We start from the raw sequence: 25,294 nt of genomic DNA on the forward strand, positions 1-25,294 counted from the left end.
GATAGAAACACCAAAGTGCATTCAGAGATGGAACCAGCAGCATGCCATGTGTTGAAAACAGGGACTCCTTGCCTGTTTCAGGACGGTCTGACATGGCAAGAGGGTGTCTGTTTCTATACAATAACAGCCACATCCCAAACGAGGCCCCTGGCTGTCAAAAATGAAGCAATAGGTCACTTTAGTTTACAGAGAAATCTGTACTCGCTGTCTGTACCAGATTTAGTTGCCAGGAGGTGCTTCCACTTATAGCCAGGAGTGCTTCAGAACATAAATATAGTGTTGTTAGACCTGGCATGCGGTTCAGCTCATCCTGTTTCCTCCCTGTGCAATGGTCAGTATAAGATTCTTCGGGACCAAGAGTCTCTGTGAGTTATAACCACAGTCCTAACCACACTTCTGGTTTGTTTCCTTATTTTTTTTCTGGGGGGCAGGGCAAAAAGCCCCATGAAGTACAACTAAAACACGATTCTGCTGAGTTAAAACCTAATTAACTTAATGACATCTATCACTGAAAAGTGACATCTATGCAGAGTACATGGCTAAGAGCAGTCCATAATAGCCCAAATCTGCCAACGAGCACATTTTGAGAGGTTGCAGTGCACAAAGATATAAAGAAAATCTGCACGTGCCTCGCTATGTGAAATGCAGAGATCCTCCAAAGCATCCCTCAGGCCCTATCTCCTGCTGCGAGCCAAACCCAGATGAGTATCTGCCTTCACTCCAAGAGGGGAGGAACTCCTCCATTAGGTAAAAGTATGCTCAGATCATTAGTTTCCTGACCCTGCCGTTCCCTGGGGGTATACATGCACAGATTTGGGATTGCTGTAGCTGAGTTTAACTTTGGGAGTTCATTCAACAAACTCTTGGCTCTGGAAGAAATTGCTGACATTTCTTTTTCTCTCCTCCCTTCCTCTTATAGCTCAATACAGCTCTTGCTTTTCTCTCTCACTGTGGTTCTCAAGCTCTCTGCTGGGGGCTGTGAAATGCTTTCCACTGGTATCCTGTGAACTTACCCAACCCAATCCTGCTCACAGACCCACTCATCTGCCCCAGCACAGCTGTCCTAACAGACCTTTGGTGGTTGTTTTTTTTTTTGTAGCATGTTTCCTCTGCATAGTCTGAGAGCTGAGCTGCTCTATGCACGGACCCGCTGCAGCTCATGACATGTTTCAAGTCCAGGTAAAGCTCCTTTTGGGGACCAAGCGTGGCAATGAAGCTGCATGCAATAGCCTTTTCACCCAGCTTAGACATAAAACAAAGGTCTGGTTGCTCTGGAGAAGCAATCACCCTTTGAAACAGTCCAGGGATAAAAGGTAGATTAAATCTAGAAGGCAAAATGATGGCTATTTTTCCTCTACCTTATTAGTCCTGTTCAAACCCCGGAAAGTAGAGTATTTAGGCTGTGTTCCTTTAAAGACAGGGGGGAAAGGCAAGTGCTACATTTCATCTGGTAAATGATTTCTGGAGTTGCATTCCTGTGCATTCATGCACAAATCAAGAGCGCTGTTGAGCCTCAAATATCCGCGGGCCTAATGGTGAGATCCAAGACAACATGTGACAAATGGCAGCGCGTACCCTCCAGCACTGGGAACGCCGATGATGGAAACGCAGCCACATGCTGCAGTGTTTCATCTCACTTTGGGCTGACAGGCGAGTGATGTGAGCAATGCAAGCCCTGAGTGTGTGTGTGCTGCCGGCTGCTGCACAGCTTTGGGGTGCAGAATGTTCCCAGCAGCCTTTTCCATCACTGTCCTGCTGAGCTGCGGAGATGCGGATGCTCACTGCAGGTGGAGGTGACTCACCTGGGGGACGTGGAGCAGCAGCTGAGTAAAGCTGCTGCTGCACACAGCAGCAGGCAGAACTCTAAACCCGGTGCTTTGCACACTTTGATGCAGGGCCACAGTCCCTGCTCAATTCACTGGAAATTACCTTGGACAAGCTGATTCCTCTCCAGCCTTTCCTTGTCCTGTAGCAACAGTCCCTGCTAAAGAGTCTGTCCCCTTCCTCCCATAGCCCCCCCTCTATATACTGAAAGGCCACTACCAGGTCTTCCCAGGCTGCACAGACCCAGACAGCCCCCAGGTGCTGGTGGGTGAACTTAGGCCTGGTGGGTTTAATTGCACTGAGGAAGGAAAAAGCACCACCTACTGCGCAGCTGCACAGAGGGTTCTGCTGTCGCTCTTACGCAGGTAACCAACAATTGACTTCTTTATTTAATTTCACTTGTTTAAACTGCCAAGAGCTGGCAACCCCTGAAAGAAAGGATTAAGTGGGAGAAGTAGAAAGTGCCCTATCTGCTTGCTCTGCTCATTGCCGTGCTCTGAGTGCTTTCATTCTGTGTTTGTACAGTTTCTGGTACAACATGGTCCTGACCCAACTATCCGGATGAATGAGCCGATGCTAAGGAGCTGCTTGCTGGCCTGAGTGCACTTTTATTTCATGGCCAGCACTGCATGTAATGGTGAGTGCTGCTCACTGCCGTCTTAACTATCTCTTTCATCAGTATCATCGGTAGCTCAGCCATAAATGAAGCGCCTTTGGATAGAAAATTAGCACTGTCAGGATTAATAATTACTAGCAGTTCAGGTGCCGCAGGCTCTGGCCACAGATTCAGGCTGCAAATAGTTCTAAAAATATGTGCTATTAATGTAATATATTTTAAAGTGCCTTTTTTTGTTTGTTTCTTTCTTATAATAATAGCTTGGGAGGAGGAGGGGAGGGGGTTGATCAGGAATTCATAGCAATGTGATAACAGCTTTGCTTACAGAAATATTTGGTGTGGTTTAATCTCTAAAATGATTTAATGGCTCTGAGCGTTTCAGAAGAAATACTGGAAATGATGTGGATGGGGATATCACCCAGACTGTGTCAGCTTTTCATGGAATGAGAGAAAAACATCATTGGTTCTCCGCTCCTACTGCAGTGTGCTCCACTGGGAAGAACACATTTCTAAGCATCCTGAATGTCCTCCTTGCTGTATTTTGGGATCAGTACTCATGGAAAAAAATCCTTGCTGTTCCCCACCCATGAGCTTCAGGCATCACGTCTGCAAAAACAAATGCATCTAGAAATAGATAGGTGAAGAGCAGAAGGAAGGTAGAGGGATAACAGAAGGAAATAGGAAGGGAGGACTGGGAGGAGACAGCACAGCACAGGGAAGGCTGCAAGGAGCTCGGAGAGTGCCACAGCGTGTGGCATAACTGCAAAGCACAGAGTGTAGGAATCCTCTGTGCACCAACCCATACTGAACGCCCAAGTAGCTATGCCAAAAACCAGAGTCTTGCAGAACTGGGACTGTTACCTTTCATAGCTGAAAAGGCTGTAGGGACAGCCTGTTCTGGCCAGCACAGATCAAGGCAACAGCTTCAATACACAGCTCCGAGCTGCTCAGCAGGTTTTGATGGAATCACAGAGCAATTCGGGCCGGGAGGGACGTTAAGGATCTCGCGGTTCCAGCCCCCTGCCACAGGCAGGGCCGCCCCCCACCAGCTCAGGCCACCCAGGGCCCATCCAGCTCGGCCTCGAGTGCCTCCAGGGATGGGGCACCACAGCTTCTCTGGGCAGCTGTGCCAGCGCCTCACCGCCCTGTGAGTAAAGACTTTCCCTCTAACATCTAATTTCCCTTCTTTTCGTTTAAAGCCGCCTCCTCCTCGCGCTATCACTGACGATCACAGTCATTTTCCTACTACGCTGCGCTTTTCTCGCAGCCCCGACGGCAATCCCGCTCCTCACACCCCATTGCCGGGTGAGCCCGGCTGTAGGACGGAGGCAGGATCCCGCTTTCCGCCGGCTGATCCCATCCCGGCACGGCGCTGCCAGCCCCGCTCCGAGGCGGAGATCCCGAGGGGTGAAGCGGGGCCGGGGGCTGCCCGGGGGGCGGCGGCCGCGAGGCACCCGTTTGGGCAGCGCGCAGCCGCAGTGCGGCCGCCGGCGGGTACAAAGCGGCGGTCGGAGCGCTGGGTGCCGGCGGCGGGGCCGGGCGGCACTGCCCGCCCTCGCGGCGGGGCCCCCCGGGCGCGGAGCCCACAGGTGAGCGGCGGGAGGAGGAGGGGGCGAGCGGTGTTCCTTGCTCCACGCCTCGGGGCAGGGCCGGGGGGCGGGGCGGGCGTAGTTTAGCAGTGCCGCTCTGCGGGTCGCCGCGGTCCCGTCCGTGCGGGTTGGTGGGCAGCGGGACTCTGCTCGCTGCGTTCGTCCGGGTGATGCGCGGGGCTGCACCGTACTGCTACATCGGGCACCTCCGCTTCTCTGCACGGTGCGTGCTCTAGCTCGGAGCTCTCCGCCGGTCGGAGCATCGCTTCTGCGGGGCTCGGCAAGCGGCGGAGCGGAGGGGGCCGCGTATCGGGGTTGGGAGGGGTGGTCGGCCCGTTGCGGGACCGGTCTGTGAACGCTGTGAAAGTAACGCGGTGGTTTTACTTTTCTCTTGGTGGAGGTGGGAGGTTTGGGGGCTTATGGACGTGCCTCAACTTTGTCTGCTTTTGGCGGACCTGTTTTTGACCTGTTCAAACACGCGGTGTGTTTGAAAAGTGTCTTATCCTTTCTAGACCATCTATCCCTAGAGCTCCGTGACGATATGCTTAAAAACTTATTCAGGCATGATTGCAAGTCTCCCTTGCATACAGTAACTTGTCTTGTGGCTTCTCCAGCCCTGGGCTTTGCATAAAGCCAGGCGATGCTCAGCTTTCTTGTTAAGGTCAGCGGCAGCGTGCTTTTTGTTAAAGGCAGCTCTCAAACATTTAATTAACGCTGTAGCTCTTCTGGCAGTTCTGTGGCGTGGCTGACAAACTTGAATATTGTCTGGCCAAGAAAGGGGGCAGTGACAGTTTGCTAATTGCAAACATCAGGTCTGGTACTCCTCGATTTCCAGTGTTTTGCTGTGTGGGCTGGACCTGGTCCGGGGATGTGTGTTTGTTGTGAGCAAGGTAACATGAATTTCAGAAGGAATAAGCCCTGGATCAGGCACTGGGGCTGCAGAAGGAAGCTCTGACATGTTCAGGTGTGTCTTTAGGCTGGAGTTGGGTTCCCGGGGCATGCAGGTCAGTGAGCATGCCCTTGCCCTCCCAGGGAGAGTTTTCCCTTCCTATTGCCAGATATCCAACCAGAGGAAAGTACTAGCGTTAGGGTGGATGGCTTTCCAGTGGCAAACCCAGTACTGCCTTTAAATTGCTGATGATTGCTGTGGCTGATTTGTTGATGGCTTCTGTAGCACTCCAGCCTAAAGAAAAGCTCCTCACTTACTAGTTCTTGAAGTTGCGTGCACCAGCTTTTCTTTGACTTAATGTCTTACTTAAGAATTTCACTGGGGAACTAAAGGTGACAGTTGGTCCTTATATTGAAGACAGAGTGTGGGTCATGTGGGTGGCACTTCAGCAGGTTTCTCCATGATGCTTCCATGGGCAGGACTAGCAGTGGATGTATTTTTCCTGCCATAAATGGTTTCTCTGTGGGGTAAACCTCCTGCGTCACTTGCTTGCATTTTAGGTAGTTGTCACAGTCTTGTGTGCTCCTGGTATTGCCTGCAGGCTCAGTTTCTGTGGTGTCCTCTGCATCTAAATAATGGATGCTGACAGTGAAATAAAAACTTCTAAATGAGGCGTCTCTCTTGTAAATGACGCAAAGCTGTCAGAAATGGGCAGCCGGCTGTGCATTTAGTTACCAAAGCATTAGTTAATTGAGGACAGCTGCAAATTTTCTTGTGCTGTCAGCACCTATTGTAGTGGTAGGTCACGGAGAACAAGGCATTTTTCTCACTTGTTTAGCTAATGGAATTGGCTAATAGGGCATGGTGGGAGTTTCAGGCATCACTGATTGGGCTGTTTGGTCCATCTGAACTTGCCTGTCCGCCTTCAGGAAGGAAGAAGTGCAGAACACCCAGAGTGGCTTGAAGGCTCTGTGTGCACACATGTGTAGGTATGAATCTTGTCCAGGTTTTTGTGCATTGTGGCTGGATGGTGAGAGATAAGCTACAGGAGTTAATCTAATAACGTGCCTTGTAATAATGAGGAGTTCGGTTGGAATTGCAAAGTGGACCTCTTGCTGAAAGCTCTGATTCCCCTAACTTTCTGGAGATACAATGTGTACAGCTTATGAGTAATTTGAAATGACTTTTTTCAGGGTTTACCCAAGGCTTTTTTTACATTGTGTTCTGACTTAAAATCTTACGTATCTTTTGCAAGTAATGGGATCAGTTTGATCATAATTCTTGTCAAGACGAACTCAAAACGTGTTTGGGAAATGATTTGTCTTAAACACCTTAAAAGTTTCTGGTTTTGAGGTTGAATAATTGGCAATGCTTTTAACAGACACTGAAGCACTCCATTTAAGCATCATGGAAGCCACTTTATTCTGTCAGCTTTGATATTCCACCATCACCCTGTGCTGCTGTTACCGATGCTACGTACTGAGGTGCAGTAGCACGCGTGTGCATGTGTACTTGTACATATGCCTTGTCCCAGCTTGTAGAAGACCGTGGTCCAAAGAGAAGTAGTAGTACAAGTCAGGAATAGAATAATTAATTATTTTGCAATTCAGGTATTATTCAGTTCACTCCTTGCAACTTTGTATTGTGAGTTATTGTCATTCCTATCACTGCCTCTGAATACTGCCCATGTATTTTGCTCTGGGAAGTCGTGTTAATAACAGTGGTGTTGATCCTGGAAGAGAAACCTGAGCATGTTCTTATTCATAGAGTATATTCTTATTCTTACTTATTTTGCAGAGATTGCCAAGGGTAGCAGAAAGATGTATATGGTGATAGTCATTTTTTTCCCATTAACTGTAGTTTTCCATGCCTAGGAAAACAGAAAATGACTTCTTGGGTGCTGTGGTGAATACTGGAAGTGCTTTCTGAGCTTCACCAGCGGTGTAAAGGCTTCCAAATTGATGCTCTTGCAGTCCATCCCCACTACCAGGCTGTCTCAGCCCCAAAGCTCCTGTATAAGCCCAGCATGTAATCTAGCTAAAGCATGAGTTAGAAGAAGGCACCCTGTTAGACTTAAAATGCCCCTGCAGGCTTGCCTTGTCAGCTTCTGTACTCAGAAATGTTTCTGATTCTTAATTAGAGTTGTACTGGGAAAGGACAGCTGACAATTAAACGAGTCATAAGCTTGTGTTTCAGACACCCCTTTCATTCTTCAGATGTGTGAGCAGATTGAGGACAGAGGTGTCAGACAGCAGCAGCTGAAGCTTCCTTGTGGTGAGCAGATCTGCTGGCTTGAATGGGGTCCATCTGCAACCCAAACGAGAACTTTCTTGTTTGACATGCATGATTCCTGTGGCACACGGTACCCTGCCCTAGACCCTGATATCTCACCTGAGAGGTAGTAACGTTTCCCAGAAACAGGTTTTCTTAAGAAATGTTCTGGTGTAGGTTGGGCTGTGGTTGGCTATATTGGGTCGCCCTTCCTGGCTGTAAGTGACTGAGCTCTGCTGGAGGCTGTGGGGTATCTCTTGTATTCTTTCTGAGCTGTAGTCTTCTATGTCTGGAGACCCATGCAACCATATGAAGCAGCAGTGATGCTGCTGCTGTGCTTTCTGCTGTCCTGTTATTGGTCTGCACCAACATGTCACAAGTGTGGGGGGGGAAGGGTGGCAGATGTTGGTTGTCCAGTGAGGCTCCAGCCCCAGTAAGGCTGCTTAGTGTGGAGGGGTTTTGTACAGAGGCTTTGAGAAATATGCAGTGTTTAAACACACCAGGCTGATAAAGGCTAATCTGGCCCCTACCTTATGTCTTGTATAGGTCTGTAATTAGCCGACATGGTCTTATTGAGCATTAATTCCCAAGGCTTATGTGTTTGTTTTTTTTTTTCCCTGAAGACTCCAATTAGTATTTCTGTGTGTAGCTCCAGATAGTGCTGTTACTTGTCCAGTCCTTTTCAGCCTCGCCAACCTTTATGGATACTTTGGGGTGATAATAACTTTGTTCCATGCATCTGTATGCAGACATACACAGGAGACCTGGACTGGGACCAGTTCAACCATCATCTTATCTTGTTATTTTTACTTCCTAATTGCATAGCTTGATCATACTTTGTCCTTGTGATAAGGACAAAGCTGTGTTTTATGTTTCATAGCTGTTCTTTATCTCAAACAATCTGTCAGCTTCTTCTGAATACTGCTTTCTCATTCTATTGAAAGCTGAAGGGCTTGGTTTTTTTTTTTGTTTGTTTGTTTGAGCCTTTTTCATTATTTCTGTGTGTTTCCAATCCCTTTCCAGTTCTCTGCCTTAGTTCAGGGGAAGCATTGCTGAGGCTGGCTGAGATGGTTCTGTGCCCACCGATCTCCCAACACCTGCATGGTGCTGTGTTGGAATTAACAGGTATGGGGTGATGGTGCTGGGTTTCCCTGGAGCAGTGGACTCCTCGAAGCCAACATTACTCGTTCCAAGGTTCAGCCCATAAATGAAGGGCCTCTTAAGTGACAGGTAAGATCATTCTGCTCTGCTTGCGGGATATGGAAAGCATTGACCTCCCCTCATGTTCCATCCTTATCGTGCAGGCATGCGGAGGTGAAACAGCAAAGTTTAAAATAGTGACTTGTCAAATTATTATTATTAACGAAATTGGTTTTGCAGTGTAACGGCTGGGAGCTACCCCTGGAGTGAGGCAGTGTCAGATGTGTCTGAGGTGCATCAGCATGGCTCTGCGTGCTGGGACTTCTGTCAGAGATTGTATTCGCTTCAAGAGCTGTTAAATGAGGAAAGGAGGGGTTTCTTTCCAGAGCGCTTTTGGAACAGCTGCGTTAAATATCTCCAAGGACTGCAGACGAGTAAATTTTCTGCAAATGTTTCTCTTTTCATCCCTGTCTCAGCATATGGTAACGCAGAGGACCTCTGAGGGTTACTCCCAGCCAAGCCGGTTTGGACAGAAAGAGCGATGCATCGGGGCTTTTCGCAGCTCGTCAGTGCTCGGCTAAGAGCTTGCCAAGAGGTGTTCTGGCTGGAGGAAAAGGGGGAAAAACAGTGCATTCAGACTGTCGTCTCTTTTTGGCTTTTATTGTGGCTGTCCTTTGTTACTTTTTATATCCCGCAATGTTAATGTTGGACAAAAGTAAGGGGACTTAGACGGCGCGTAATTACTGACAGAACAACTTGATGAATTTTGCTTCTGGTTTTCCAAGCTTCCGACAGAAAACCTGGAACAATGAGGGTTGATGGGTCTCTTCTCTTTTACAGTTTGGCAAAGTCAATTGAAACCCGTGGAGCTTTCTTTGTATTTCTTTTCCCTTTTCTCAGCAGTGCTTTGCTATTGTGTGAGGTTCTACTCTTTCAGCTCCTTCTCCCGATCTCTGTTAGCAGCTGGGTGCATTACAGTGAGGCTCAGCCTGCTTCCCACGGTGGTCCTGGTTGCAGGAGTGCCGCACCAGAGCAGAGCCTTGCATTCATCCAGGTGGTGGTGCCCGAAGAGATGCGGCAAAATAGGTTCAGCTAAGCACCTCTCAGCATTTCTTTACGGTGGGAGCTGATGCTGGAATGATGCTCTGCTGTGTTTTCTGAACAGCATGCTGTGGTGATTCATCCATTGGAATCCGACTTACAACTCCAGTTACCCACAAAAAGAAAAACAAGCTGTATCTGGTATTCTGTGGTAGATAGCTTCAACATGCTTTGTTGATGTTGCAGTTAGCAAACCAGGGTGAAAACTGGGCTATTGATGCACTGCGACTTGTGCAGCTGAGTGTGTGTGTATACCTTCAGGCTCCTTCAGAATGTGCTGGCTGTGTTACTTGGCAAGCAGGGACAGGAGGCAGAGGGCACTTGGCAGGCTAGGCTTAGGTCTTTCATTCTGTCCAGTGCAAGAGAGCAGAAGTAAAAGGCTCAGAATAGCAGGAGAAATCTTAAACAAGAGTGGGATGGTTCTCAGAACTGCATATGAATGTTAGAGGAAATCATTTCAAGGTGGGATATAATGGCTGTGTTGAAGGATTCCTATAGCTCCTATGTTTTCTAGGTCCTTTCTACTTTTTGTACACCCCTTGACCTCTGTCTGTCACCATTGCCCTTTCTGATAGAGCTTGGCAACCAACAGTTGGCTTGATGAGTGAAGAGCAATCATCACTCAGCTCTGAAGCCACCTCACAGCAAAGATGTTAATAGAAATGTACATTTTAATCTGGATAAAATTATGTTCACAACCTTCTGTTTTCTACAAACCAAGAAGCAAAAAGTTCCCAGGTTGTCAGTAATTTCTTGTTTTAGCCCTTTAGCAACAGTTCTGTCATAGAACAAGTGTTTTTTGGTTTTGTTTTTTTTTTCTAAAAATGTTTCTAAAATGTTAATTTAACTTGGTAAAATGTTGAGGTTTTGAGTCAGTGTCTTGGCTTTTCTGATAGGCATCAAAAACAGTCTGTTTTTTCAGGTTTTCAGGATGGATTTCCATGAGTGGGATTAGAATTAACTTGCTTCATGGTGTGTGTGTACACATATGTATACATATGTTTTTTTTTAAACCACACTTCATGCTTTTTCATTACACTGTTTACAGTAAGGCTGGAAAAGAAAAATGAAAATATGTCTATGATTAACAGAAAGGAATCTCTTCTTGTGTTGCTTAAGTTCAATTTCTTCTCTTGACAGGGGGTATTGGGCTAATTCCTAAGTTTTTAACCTGTTTTTTATTTTTTAATGGCAAGCTTTTGACAAGTTTCTATTTTTTTATTTATTTTATTTTATTTTTTTTTTAGATGAATGTAAGTTTTAGTCTGACCTGGGAGCTGGGGCTGGCTGTCTTCTCCACAGATGCGTTCTGGTTGGCAGTCTGTTGGGATTCTCTTCCATGCCATGGTCACTTGGTGACCTTGCCAGGTCAGGGGAAGGCACAGGCAGGTATACCCTGGCAGTGAATCTTTGAAAGCAGGTGTTGCTGGAAGAGATGGAGGTGCAATTAGCTGCAGTTTAGTTTATCCTGTTCACATGGTTTAGCTGGGTTGACCAAGCTTGTGCACATTTCTTATTCTGTTCTAGTGTTGTGGTTTGGTTTTTTTTTTCCAATTGGACAAGGGCTCAGCTATGTGGAGTATGAGCTTTCCCAGTCTCTGTCTTGATCTCCTCTGATTTACTGTTCAGTCTTTATCTGAGTGCACTATTCCAGTTTCTCACCCAACACCGCTGCTGCTAGTGAACATGTCATGTTTTTAAGCAGTGTGTGAGATCAGTCACATCCACAGAAATACTCGTGGCTGCCAGGAGCCTTCTCAGCTGGGAAAAGTCAAGGCAAACAAGGCACACAAGCTGTCCTTTGTGCAGGCACACATGCCATGGCCGTCACGAGTTGCCGGGTGGGTGTGCTGCTGGGCTGGGGGGTACTGTGGGAATGATGTGGAGTTCTTTCATGAAATAGCAGGTGACCAAGTGCCACTGTCATGCTGCGAGAGGTTGTTGGTTTTTGCCAGAGTAAATCTGGGAGTGTGTCAGGTCTGTCCCTTATGACATTTCCTCCTGTCAGCCTGGGAGAGGAGGGATGGTGGGGTTGTGCTTGCAGAGCTGAACAGTAGGCTTGCTGGCTTCAGAATTGTTAGGTGTGTGCAATGACTGCTCCTGATGTTGATATGCCTTTGATGTCAGCAGCCAGCCAGATACTGGGGCACCTGCAGCCCGGTAGATAGCAGGGATGCAGTGTCCTACTACAGAGCTGCGTGCGGGCTTTGCACGCTGAAACACACATGCACGGGCAGGGTAGGACGAGACGGCGCTGCTCCATCCCCGCGGGACCCAGCGAGCCCCTCAGCAGCCACAGCCGCCTCCTGGTGCCGTCGTTCCCCGATACCTGCCTGCCCTCGGCAGGCCCCCAGCCCGCGCTGCTCCGCATTGCTCGCATTCCTGCGTGCGGGCTCAGGGCGGCGGGGGCTGCGCTGCCGTGTGCGGGAGCCGTGGGAGGTGTCTGTCCTCCCCATGCCCATCGGAGCCCCCCGCCCGCATTGCTCGCATTCCTGGCTTCTTGCTCTCGGGAGGCTGACGGGGCTGCGCGGAGGAGCGATAGCAGTGCGCTTCTGGATGCGTCTTCGTGGAGGGGCGGTGATTTACAGCCCCTGTCGCCCCCCACCCCCTGGGGTTCAGCTTGGCGTTTTGGCACAGGTTCCAGTGTGGTTTCGTGTCTCCTTGGTGAGTGCAGGTCGGCGGCGTGGCAGGGGCACGTGGGGGTGAGCGGAGGGCAGGCCAGGGAGGAGGGCGGTGGGTTTGGGGGCACAGTGCGGCCCGAGATGGGTACTGGCGTCTCGGTGACTGTTGTGCAGGGAGAAAGCTGCGCTGCAGTTTCACTGGAGGCCTTTTTTTTTTTTTTTTTTTTTCTTTTTTCCTCTAAGCAACTTGTTGATTTGCATCACAAAGCGGACCTGGGCTGTCTCCTTAGTGAGCTGCGGGGAAAAAAAGATCACTTCAACTACTAGAGTAGCTATGGGGTGACTTACGGTTTTCTTTATACCTACTGGTGCCTTTGTGAGCGGCTATTAATTGAGACGGTCAGTGCTGTATTAGTGAAACATCCAGTTACGGCCATTGCGGTGCAGCGCCTGTTGGACTTGCATCTGAGAAGAAGCAGGGCAGGGATGGAGGGTGTGCTGCTCTGCATGCCCCCACTTAGAAACACCAGCTGGTGTTCCTCGTGCCCAGCTCAAACAGCTGGAGGTGATGAGTGAAACGGGAATAGCAATTAATATATTTATGTATAGCTAGCAGAACAACAGTGCTGGCTCTTGCTATTTTCCATCATTTAACAGCCCTTTATATATACATATATATATATATTCGTATTGGCATGGGAGTTGTGTTCCTTTGCTGCATTGCAAAATTGTATTATTATGCTCCTCCTAAGCATATGGAAAGTGTTACGGTCACTGGGGGAGCAGTTTCTTCCCTATGCAAGGTCTTCATTTGGACTTGTGCTTAAAGACAGGCTGAATGCATTCTGTCAAAAGCCAGAGAGGTTTTCGTTGCCAAAAACTGAGGTAAGACCCAAATAAAACTTAACATGTGATGAGTTATCTAATTCCTTTAAGAATTGTTGCCTCACAATGAGTTACTCACATAAAAGCAATCGCTAAACCATGTCTAGACTGCAGAGTCCTGGATTTGACTGAATCTAATTAAAGCGATAGTGGCTTGCAGGTGAGGAATTAAGTGCAGTACATCATCTTAGCTCCTGGCGGGGAGACTGGCCTTATCTAGGATGGGTTTGGACTTGCATGCAGAGGTAAATTAAAGTCAGATAGCTGAAACAGTGCTTCCCCCACCTGCCTCACCTGCCACACAGCGAGAGGCATCTGCCTGCAGCAGAGTGACTGAGCAGCCCATGGAGATGCCATTTTCAGCACAGTGTCCTAAAAAAAAGTAATAATAATAAATCAATTTCCTGCTAGCTCTGGGGAATTAGGAGGGTAATCCTGGAGTACCAACAGGATGTCTCTGCCTGTGCTGTGCAGATAATGGGGCAGCTGGAAGTACGGGATCCATCCCTAGGGTTAAGCACGTGGCTTTTGCCAGCCAGCTGCCCTCCTAATTAAGCCTGAGTTCCTGACCCATCTGTGCCATCGCCTCATGGTGACCAGTTAAGCCATACTGATCAGCAGCTATTGGCTGAGAGGGATTAGGAGAGGCGGGATGCCCACACATCTGGTTCTGCTGCTCTGGTTGAACAGCTGATGTGGAACCTGCTGGGAGCTGCCTATGGCCGTTTCCTTGCAGAGTAAAGCACAGTGCAGCTATTGGTAGCTTTACTGCATGGTCTTGAAGGTTTGCCCAGAAGTGTCTGAAACATCTCACAGCTCTGCTGTTCTCATGGCTTTGCTATTTCTCTCTCAGCTCTCTCAATCCATCCCGTTTCCTGTAACTTATTTATCTAGCATGCTTTATTTGCTCCCCACCAAGTTGTGCTGCTTCTCCTCTTAATTTGACCCTGAGTGCTCACTCTGTTCAGGGACCTGGGAGAACATACAGAAGAAAGGGGACAACAAGAGGGGAAGAAGGGGTGCAGGGAGGAAAAGTAGAAGAGAAGTGAAAGAGCTGACCCTGAGTGAACTCTGGTTCCTCTGTCAGGTGAAAGTAAAGTAAGGCTTTGTCTTGAGAAACTCCTCTTTGCATTTTCAGCCTGTCATCAGATTTCTGTTAGCCTTGAACTTTTGTCTCAAGGGGATATTGCTGAAGTAATGACTGGGCTGTGCTTTTCCCCTCATTGCAAGACAGGGGATGTGGGGACAGGGCAGACACAGGTGCCTCACTGTTGCTGCAGCAGCGGGCAACCATTGCAGCATCCCAGGCTAATTCAGTGCTACAAGATGTTCTGGTTTGGTTATGGAAAGAAAAACATACTGGGCTATTCTTGGTACCGGGTTTAGCTCTCAGCATTGCAGAGAAAATTTATGTGTATCTAATAAAAGAGACACGTGCTACTGCATGGCAACTTGCAGAGAGAAAACTTTTCCTAGAAAGGAATGTTGACCTGAATTTTGCCTTGTCTGTGTGCCTGAGAGTTTGCATTTGTTGTCATCCTGGGAACAGTGCGAACTCAGACTAGTAAGGGCAGTGGGGTGGGAATGGGGGGGAAAAAAGCCATGCGGCTGCCAGGAATCACAACCTATCAATGTTTTACATGTCACAGGTGCTTCCATCAGTTTTCCCCTCTCAGCTGTTTGCAGCCGGGCAGTGTGAGCTGTCCCATTTGTGCGGGGCTCTGTCCACCTTAGTATGCTGCACTCCGGTGTTTTCTTAGCTGTGCATACTGATTTATGGCTTTTTGAGCTGACCTTTGGAGTTCCTTTCATTAGCACGTTAATTGAGAGCTGATTCCTACTGGGCTGCTAACATTCCAAGAGAAGAGTAGTCACAGTTTGCTTTACATTCCTGTAGGAATTATGGTGTTGTGGGGGGTTTTTTTGTTTGTTTTTTACTGTGGGAAAGAAAAGCTGTTGTGCTTGGTGGCTCAGCTGGGACTGAAGTCAGATGAGGTGAGTGGTGGTACTGTCAGCACTGGTGTTGTAGCTGAAGCTATTGGAAGAGAAGGCTCCTAGTTATCATGTGAAAAGGACAGTAGTCATCTTGTTAAGCTGGGATGCTGACTTCTCTCTGGTATGAGGTCCTTATTATCTCCATCTGTTTCTTTGGCTTAAAAGTCCTAGCCCATGACTCTTAAAAGTTTATTTCTGCCTGTGTGGAGACTGGCCCTTCTTGCTGCTGCCTTGTAGATCATCTGCAGTGGGCTTCACGCTTCTGCTGTTTGCCTTGTGACTGAGTGTTGGGCTGAGCAGGAGGCTACAGGGCTGGAGAGTGCCATCAGCCCATGCTCTGCATGGGGAAAAGAGGAGTAGGCTGCACAGTGCATGCTACCTATGTATGTATCTGTGCTTCCCAATGCTTGAAGTGTGGCTGTGAGGCAGCCATTTCCAGCTTCCTTCTCTGTATGCCTTTCCTTCAAGTTCTGAATCTGCCCTTTCCCAGTCTGCGTGCTTCTAGCTCCTCATGCTGGCTTGGTGATCCTTCTGTGCACAGGGACTGTATGAGACTTGCACTGCAAGAGAGCCCCGAGAGACTTGTGGAGCAGTGTCAGTCCTTGGTCTAGCTGTAGTCAGTTCATAACTGCAGGCAGGGGTTTATTAAGGTTGTTCCTTTGTGCTATGAGCCTTCAAGACTCCATGCAGTGAGACCTAGGCTGGTGGCAGGTTATACTGTGCATCTGAGAGCTATCAGCCACCAGAACTAGCCCTAAGGAGAAGCTAGGACAGGTCTGTCACCAGGATAAATTTGGGGAGACGAGAAAGTTAATAAACATCAAGGGCATCTCAAGGATTCCTTTTGTCACACTCTGTTTGGTGTGCTGTGTTTAATTTCATCCAAGATTGTAGAATTCTTACAGCCTGCTGATAAAATGCTTCATTTAAATGAGGGTGAAGGCTGGGAGAAACGACTTAGTTTTGTGGACTGTTTCTTTCAACACCCTCAATTAATAGTGTTTTTAATTAAGAGTTCATCATACCAGAACTATGTAGCAAGCTATGCCTCTAATCTGCTTCCCCTCAAGCTGCATTTTTTTTGTAATTGCCAAGTTTCGTACACACCAGTAGAAACAGAGGAAAATACAAATATATCTGTACTGGGAGAATTTCTGAGGGAGGATGTTGAAAGCAGCGTCAGGTTTCTTTCATTTTCTTGGGTTAGTTGTGGGTAGCTATGAATGCTCCCTTTTAGGTGGGATAAAAGGAGAGGGCTATTAAACTGTGATTCTGCCTTTGCTTTTCCCATCTGGTGTCTCAGATCTTTGTTCATCTTTGTACTTGTTTCTCTCAGCTCAGGCCCAAAGGTCCTAGAAGGGTCACTGCACTGGGAGCTCTGTCAGTGCCTAAGCATCCTCTGGAGAGTGAAAACAAAGACAAACAATCTCCCCTTCACCCCCTGTTTGTAACATCCAGCAGTGTGTGCTGCATTTTGGTTATGTCAGAATGCCTTGCAGCAGCTGTCGGTGAGTTTTGGTGGGCTCCCCTTCTGTCAGCTTTTAGCACGATGCTTCTTCTGAAGAAGGAACTCACTGTGAATGCAAATGGCTGTTTGCTCCCCTCCCACCACCTCAGTCTTCTTCCTCTGGCAGTGCTGCCTTAGTGCCAGCTCCCCGCCCAGCCGTGACAGCCGGTTGATGTCCAAGGTCCTTTGTGCTGTTTCAGCTCGTGTCAGGAAATGATTTGTCAGAGGATCAAAGCACTGGTGGCCTGAATTAACTTTTTTATTTTTTTTGCCAAATCACAGGCTTGACGCTGATGTGGTATGGTACTTACAGGGGCTGCCAGCGCTGCTGATAAGGAGTGATTTCTGACTTCCCCACAAGTTGCAGTGATGCTGGCATGGCTGATCTCACCTGTGGAGTCTCTGGGTATGGAAGGCTGGTGCTGTGGGGTCTGCGGAGTAGAGGCAGTAAGATTGCTGGTAACTGGTGGCTCTGAGCTCTGAAGTGGTTTTTGTATATTGTGTCTGAGCACAAAGCTGTAAGAAAGGAGTGGTGTCAGGATGCCCCAAGATAGGAGCAGGGAGCTGGTACTGAGCCGTTAATCAGTAACAAAGTGAGTCATCCTGCAACAGCTTGTGATGCCAAGCAATGATGTATGCTATATTAAAGAAAAGAATGTGTTTATCCTGAGTGGAGAAGGACTCGCCCTTGATCTTACCGTCAAAAAATAAAAGGTGATTTATGACATCTGTTGCTCTTGAGAAGGAACAAGTTTTATCAGGGAAGAAAGGCCTTCACCTTTACACCTTCTCTTCTGTTCTGTCCCCTGCTTCAGACAGTGAAATATCTGAAGAATGTCAGTGAAATAGCAGGGCAGCGAAATGCTCAGTAATCATTGTGGGGGTAGCTGCATAACCTTTTTCTCTCCTGGACTGCCTCCCAGCCACCAGCAGTAGTGCAGCCTATCTTCATGTTCTTCTGGCTGTTCTGGCCATCCTCTTCCAGGCTGCCTGCACAGAGAGGGGCTTGTGAGCAGCTGGTCCGCCAAGAGGCGCTTGTCTATGGGAACTGATTATGCTACAGCTAAGCATCCTCAGTAGATGGTCTCAGCTTAAAAAAAAAAAAAAAAAAAAAAAAAAAGGTGCATATTTACACTAATAAATAATCCCTTCACTTGCCCAGAGCAAAATCTGGTGTGATTAAGAGAACATCTGTTCCTGACACTTCCATTCTTCTTCTGTTAGCTCTTAATAGCACACCTGAGGTTGAACTGCAGGTGTCTTCAAATTCATAGTAAAACATTCTTGCTTCTCTGATTTCATTGAAGCTGGTGTTTGGCGGTAAGGCCAGAAACTGCTGTCCTTTTCTCAGGGAAAGAATGCATCTGAGACTGCCTGGGTGGGAGGGAAGAAAAGCTGTCTGAGGAGGGGGACAAAAGGAGAGAAAGCTGATGTGAGAAAACACAGCTGGCCAGGCTGCACATCTGCTGCATGCCCAGTGTGATTCCATGTAGCAAAGCCCTTTGCATTGTGATTGTTTGTCCAGCTGTCCTGCTGACTGCTTTGACCCAAGCAGTGTGAAGAGGGGGATCTCTCTTCTCTGCTTTGGGCTAAACAGGTAGAAAAAGGAAAATTGTGCTGAGAGTGCTTGAGCAACCAGAAAAGGATGATGGGACTAGAGCTGCTCTGAGTCTATAGGTTGGCCTGCCTCATCTGACGTCCTAGAACAAATTTGGACAACTGTGTGCTTCACTGTGTCCTGTCCAAAGGGAGGGACAGCAGTCACAAATAGATTGAGAACTGTGAATGTTGTTTGGATTTCAGTGTGTATTCTTGAAGGTGGATTTGTTTCTCAGTTTCATGTGCTTCAGGTGCTGCTGGCCCTTAGGCAGTATATGCCTGGTGACAGCCAGGAGTTAGCTCCTGCTGATGGGGCTTTTCCTGTTGGAGTTGTGCTTGCAGAGCAGCTGTGCTGGGCAAGCAGGCTGCTGCCAGCTGCATTTGGCTTGGGATCCTCTGTGCTACTACGGGCTGAAAGCTTTGTGGGGCCTGCTGGTGTTCTTCCATTATTTCTACTCATCTCTTGTCCTACTGCTATTTCCAGAGACTTTGCAGGCTCTTGTTAATTGAGCACCTATGACTGCAGAGCCATCTCTCCCTTGCTTCTGGCTGCATTAGCTGCCTGTGTCTTGCAGTGGCATGCACCTATGGTCAGCGTTTGGGTTATGCCCTTGACATCAAGGCCTTTCTCCCTCCTACAACCTGTCTAGAGGCTGCTTATTTCAGGGAAACCTGTTCATCTAAGAGATAATGCAAGGGCTCTTCCTCACGTAGTCATCCTCTTAAAAAGCATCTCTGTTGTGCTGACTGACCACCTAATCAAGATGTCTGTGACAGAGATGAGTTCTCTGAAAATTAACCTTCTTTAACGCAGCCAAGAGTGATGCTGATTCCCACCATTTCAGATGATGGGAATGATTGTTGTGAAATGTTTGTGTCCTCTGATGCTGTTCTTCAGAATAAGTCAAGTCAACTTGTGGAGTTATCAAGTGCTTGTTCCCAGATCGGCACAGTCTGCAACCAGAAGCTTTGCACTTTGCATCGCTGGGGTGAGGAGGAATTAATTAGCCTTCTTGCTAGCGGGTGTCCTCTTTCACGCTTCTCAAGTTGCAAAGAGTAAGAATGAGGAGAAAAAGCCTCATCTGATAATCTCTTTTCATGGCCTGATGTTAGCCACCCTGAGGCTATTTATACCAAGCAGGCTGATTGTGATTCAGTCTAAATTTTCACCTGCTGTCCTCCTGGGGCCCAGGGCTTTTGCAGAGCACAGGAGTGTCAGTCACACCCTGACTTCTCTGCTTTCCCTAGCACAGTCCCTGTGGGTCAGTGCTGGGGAATGGCATGACCACCTCAGTATCAAGGGCAAGAAGTGGCATTACTGCTGCCAAGCTTCAATTTAGTTTGCTTATGGGAACATCCCCTGGCTTGGTCCCCCTGGAAACTTGTTGGTCCTTTTGTTACTGAAGGCTTAGGTTGATAGTTCAGATGTATGTGTTTTGCTACAATGCTGATATAAGCTGCCCCTCTTGACCCCTGAGGTTTCTGTGGAAGGTCACAATGGAGAGGCCTGAATTCCTGTGTTAATCACATCACAGCGGGCTATCCAGGATGGTTTTCCCAAAAGATTAACTGAAGGATACTGCATTGCTTTGAAACATGATCGCATAGCATCTAGCTCTTGAGGACAGTTTCTTTCATGTTTAATCTATGCATTGGTTTCATGTATTTTTTTTAAACCACATACATATTACTCATTGCAGTAGAACGTGAATGATGGCTTGTCATGTTAGCTAGCTGTTTGATACTGCTTTCTGTTGCCAGCAGGTTCAGTGCTCTCCTGTTCAGCAGCACTGCAGAGAAAGCTCACTTCCTTCACTCTGTAGAAGGTATGTTCTGAGGTAATCAAAGTGCATCTGTGAAGCAGTTGCAGTAACATACAGCTTCTCTGCAGGTTTGAAAGTGTAAAGAATCACCTCTAGCCAGTAGGCAGTAGCTATGATTCTGCAGGCACTGTAGCAGATGAGGCTGAAGGTGCTGATGTTGCTGTTCTAGGACTTTGGGATGCTCTTCCAGAGAGGGCTGTAAGCCTTGCCCTGCTTATAGCTTGGCTTATGCAGCAAGTAGCTCTTGGATTAAATTCTGGTGTGCTGTGAGCTGTGGTATCAAAGTATCTGCTGCCTTTTGAGCAACTTGCTCATTAATTATGGACCCTGGCATACACAGCAGAGGCGTTCAGAGCTGCAGTTGTTGCATGCATGCATACACTGTGGCTTTCAGAGCTTACAAAAACCTCTGTGGAGTTGTAAAGCAGGATGACTTCAACACTCTCTTAGGTTCTGCATGCTCAGCATGCTTCCAAACAGAGACAGTACCTCTAGGGAGATGTACATAGGTGGTTCTTGCTGCTGCTTTCCCCAGAGCAGTCATCTGTACCCTTCTCTTACTAATGATAAAAGACTCTTTCTTCCTCTCAGAAGTGAAGCACAGATAAGGACGTTTGGAAGAGTTTGTTTTTGCACCTGAGTCCACCCTCCCCCTTTTCTCCCCAAGCCCTGGTGTATGTATAGACAGGCTGTAGATTACAGCACTGTTGGATGGGCGCCCTCTATAATATTGTTTTCTTTCTGTCAGGGAGTGGTTTATGAAACAGTGTCTTGAAGACACATACTGCAGGGCTAAGGGGGAGGTGCTCACATTTTTAGTGGGTACTCCAGATGTTTATGTAATGTGCCTAAGCTTGCAGTGGAATATGAAATATTTGTGTAAGGCCCCCAGGTCTGTCCATGGCTAAGCTATTGGCCTGGCTTTGTGAATAACACAGGAGAAGGCGTGTGACTGACAGGCCCAAGTTACTTCTATGCTCAAACTACTCCTTTCTGGCAGGATGTCTTGAAGAAGCTGTTATCAAACCACTTCTAAATTGGAATCTTAAAACTACAGTATTGACTTTCCCTTCTCTAGTATTTACTTGAAAAGCAAATATTGAAAAAGGCTGTTGAAATTCCAGTTGGTAGTGGCAATGAAATGATTCCAACCAGGGCTTCTTATAAGTTTGGGCCTTTGCTCTGTAGGGATTTCTGTGCTGTAGATGCTAATTGTTTCTTTTGGCCACAAACCATGGTATGGCTCAGACAGTTTGAACAGATATCTTAGGTGAGGCTTAGGAAGGCTGCTCAGACCTCCTTTAACTTAATAAGTCATAAGAAGGAAGGTGAGAAATCACAAAACAAAGCTCCCTTTAGTTTTCAGAAGTCTGTTTAAAAATGGAGTGTGTATGGTTTAATCTCTGAACAAACCACTCTTTGCAAAAGCAAGGTGGGGGGGGTGGGGGGGGCAGGAATTCTCAGCTTAAGATAGTTAGACAATCTTGCATTTTCAGGTACATGTGAAATTAGCTTTTTTTTTTTTATAGTTTTTACTCTATGTGATCACTGTGACTACTCATGTTCCTTGACAGCTATGCTTGCCCTGCATACAGGGGAAACAGGGAAACTGTATTGTATCCAGACTTGACTTTGAGAGGCAGCTCAGTATGTGCACTGCTGTGACCTTCAAAAACTTTGGAAGTCTACAAACAAAAAAGGAAGAAAGAGTTAGGCTGTTTGAAATACAAACAAATCGTTCTGGAGTAATTCATTTCTCCCTGCTTAGTTGGTGCTCCACGAGGACATATTGCACACAGAGTGAGAGGAATTAGCTGAAGCACTGTGTGTCCCACACTTGTATTTCATTCCCAGTACGGGCTGAATTAAGAACACAGACTCCTCGGTGGGTGAGTGAGCTGCTCAGATCATCAAGATGTGGATGTTATGTTAACAGAGGTGAACTGTGATCATGGGAGCTGTAAGGGTTGCTGCATAACTGTTGTCCAGTAGCATGGCAAAGCATTGAGTTGGAGGAGCAGGAACACTTAATGTGGTAGGAGAACTCTGTGGTCAAACGTGTGCACAGTTTTCCTCTGTCAGTGGGAGCTATGTTCTCCCTGTCAAGGAAAAAATGTGTTGTGCCCTGTGAGATACCTGTAGAAATTGGGAAAGCGTGCATTTCTCTGGGCTCTGACCGCAGCTACTGGTTTGCAGCACTCAGCCTTCTGGCTCTGCCACCCAAAACTCAAAAGCAAATGATGCTTTCCTAGAAGGGAGAGGAAGGCTGCCTGCACATGAGGAAGAGGCAAAGGTGTGTGGGAGAGATGGCACCCTGCAGGAAGGGGTGGATGGCTGGGGACAGGATGGGCGGTGTCCTGGCAGGCGGCCCTGCTGGCCCTGTACCAATGCCCGTGGTCACTGAGGAACAAAGCAGCGGGATGAACTGCCTCTGGGCTGGGGAGCTGCAGAGCCCCGCTCCGTGCCGGAGGTGCAGGCGTTGTAACAGGCACGTTGCGACGTCCAAGGAAAACTGCTGCTCTAAAAACTTTTGTTCTCTCAGGGCCTTGTGAAAAAGCGTCCTGATTGATGGTTTGGACATCATCTACGCCTGGAGTGTCAGTGTGACTATTCCTATCTGATCACGGATGAAAGAATGTGTAGCAAATATGCAGCGTAATTATGCATGTTTCTAATGTTTCAGCTTGTATAATACCGCCCACCTTCCCGGAGAGGTCAAGTTACTGTTTTCAGGCGTTGCAGTGCAATGATGTGCCCCGTGCTGGAGGGAAATGGTGGACTGACGGCACTGTGAGTTGAGTCATTTTTCTTTTCTTGCGAAGTAGTGAGAATTGACGTGTTTTGTGTTGCTGAGTAGGTTTTTAAGTGTTGCAATCTAACAGCTCGCCTACCTACGCCTAAATGCGGACATGCTTGTGGCTTGTGTATGAATGGCTGTGTGTTATCAATGGGAAGTACTGCGAACTGTGTGTGTCCGTGTGTGTGAGAAACATTTCCACAGTGCTCTGTGGGGACCAGAGTGTGCGCAGCCCCGTGCAGAGCAGCCTCATCTCTTCCCCTGCCCTCTCCCTCCCCCGGCTCTGCTGGCTGCAGTGAAAGTACAGCTTTCTAGGGAGAATGGGTTGGGGCTGCCTTGCTGCGTCACCTCTGTGTTGTGTGGTGTGTGTGTGTGCATAGAGAGGGTTTCTGCAGCTTTGCATTACTCCTCCTGGCTGCTCCAGGGAAGTCTGTTTTAAAATCGGTTTGTGAACATGTTCCCTTCCTCTTCCTATCTAGTTCAAGAGGTTGGGTAGTGTTAGACTACAGCCCCCAGTGCCTGGAGCTGGCAAATCCAGTGTGTGGTGGTATTGTTGTGGTAGTCTCCTTATTTTATTTTATGAAAAGTACAGGAGTATTGAGATTTGTGCTGAACTTATTTTTGAACAGTTTCTGATCTGTGCATTGCTGAGCATGCCAGACATGCTAACAGTTTCAATAAGAGCATCCAGACCAATGCTTTATGTCTTCCTATTGCTGTTCTTTGTAACTTCTGTTAGAACTAAGACTTAGCTAATTGCTCTCATGTTTAATTTCTTAGGGATGCACTCAAATGTCTTGTCGAAATATCAGTTTTCCCTTGAAATGCAATTGGAGAAAACTTTTTTTAAGAGCTAGTGATGGAACTTTGGAGAATCTGTTTATTCCTTCAAAGGCTGTGCATTTGTTTGCTTACTGCTTCTGGTCACCAAGTACGTAAGAATGCCTTTTTTCTTTGTCTACAACCCATTATTGGGAAACTCAGCTTATCTATAATGTGATATATGCAGTTGTTAGTCTGGATTATTTATCATTATTTTCACTGTTGATCATTTTCTCCAAGGATGATAAATGCAGAATGAGTTTGGCCTTAGTTTTTCTTACTCATGTCAGACTCAGAATGTCTCATGACACAGCTGTCTTATTTCTTTTATTTCCTTTAGCACAAGAAAAGCTGCCTTGCCATGGCAGGAGCCCTCAGTGATGTATATTTGTTCATACTTCTGCACATTAGTTACTGTGCAGCTCAGGGGGTTCATTAACTCTTTGCTTTAGGCTGGAAATATGGCATACTCATATCTGGGTTTGGTGTGAGATGTTTTGTTGAGATGCAAGAGGAGTCTGTATGTATGGGTGCTGAGGGATTTTTCCAAAAAGTGTTTGATTTGAGACCATTCTACAGTGGCCCTTCTAGAAACCCCATCTGTTAGTGATATGGTGAAACATTTATTCCTAAGGAGATGGCAGTAAGATCTGTTGGAAAAATCCCACAAGTACCCGGGGAAACCAAGTATGAAAGAAGAGTGACTTGGCTGAGGTTTACTTCAATGCCAGAGGGAGATATTAGTCCTGTTGTCTCTTCCTGCCAGCTTGAAGCCCCAGTATGTTGCCAGACCCAAGGCAAAGATTCTGCCTTGGGGGCTGGATGTGGAGATGCATGCAAGAGACATGGATTCTCTACTGTACAGGTTCTTGGAATGGTTAATGCACATTAACTGCTTTATGTATGTTTTGTTTTTAGCTGCAGCTGTGTTACACCTATGAATATGCCCACTGATACCTGGCAGCTGGGCAGTGTTCTCATTTCCCCCATGAATGGGGAAACAGCAGAAAGGCAGTTTTTACCTAGGCTTATTTGTGTTGCTGGAAGTCCCCCAGTTAACAGTTTTGGGGCCCATTGTGTTTATAAGAGCTTCAGCTGTTATTTCTAGAGATAATGGAAATTAGCTTGTCGTTATGACTGTTAAGATTGCTTACTGAAGCATCTTTATACTTGCAAACTGACAGAGTCCTTCCCCCTCCTTTCCTCTTTGACCAGCTCTGATGGGACCAGGGGCTATGCAGGTGGGCTGCAAAACCTCTGTCGTTAGGAGCAGCCTGTCTCCCTGCACCTGTGTCCCACCTGCATGTAGTAATTGACCAAACAAGATAATGCTTTATAGCCCCTTTCAGTTTAATTCTCCTCCCAGTTCTTTTTCACTTACAGACAAAAGGATGACCTTCGCACCCTTTCCTAATCTCTGGTTTCCTCAAGGAAGCAAAACCATGTTTGTTAAGTACTTCCTCACTTGCCAGAGGAGTTTCATGATATGGTAATACAGTAAAGCAAAGGATATAACTAGATAAGGGGTGGGGAAAAAAAAAAAAAAAAAAAGGATGTAACCAGTGTATAGTTGCTTAGGACATATTAAGTGAAGATAATTTGCCATCTTAGTTTAATTTATGTCTTGAACCACTTCTGGGCAATTTGTTTCAGTTGTTTCACCCCTGCTTCCCTCCGATCCTGGTCTAATGACTAAACTGGCTTTGTAAAATCCATCTTGCTGTAGAGCCACAGAAGATATTACATTTCTAAATCTGGGCCATCTGACTTTTGTGAAGTCATCTGAGCAAAGACCAAAGAATTCAGTCCCCCTGC

General features: G+C 47.1%; 1 protein-coding gene across 12 annotated transcripts in view; it reads left to right on the forward strand.

The window, feature by feature from the left end:
* Positions 1–1,685: 1,685 nt before the first annotated feature.
* The window catches only part of KANK1 (KN motif and ankyrin repeat domains 1), a 108,869-nt gene continuing 85,260 nt past the window's right edge, over positions 1,686–25,294 (forward strand). For 2 of the 12 annotated variants that reach the window (XM_085529198.1, XM_085529192.1), the window contains exons 1-2: positions 3,966–4,029; positions 22,544–22,650. The gene's annotated coding sequence lies outside the window, so the exon portion shown is untranslated. Of the gene's footprint in view, positions 2,190–2,349; positions 2,462–3,314; positions 3,588–3,965; positions 4,030–4,085; positions 4,253–8,202; positions 8,420–11,555; positions 12,095–22,543; positions 22,651–25,294 lie in introns of those variants that run through there. The other 10 variants (XM_015848884.3, XM_085529205.1, XM_085529200.1 and 7 more) reach the window with 9 other exon arrangements.

Source organism: Coturnix japonica, chromosome Z (genome assembly GCF_054131305.1).
Source record: "Coturnix japonica strain WE chromosome Z, WE-NBRP24, whole genome shotgun sequence".
Taxonomy (NCBI): domain Eukaryota; kingdom Metazoa; phylum Chordata; class Aves; order Galliformes; family Phasianidae; genus Coturnix; species Coturnix japonica.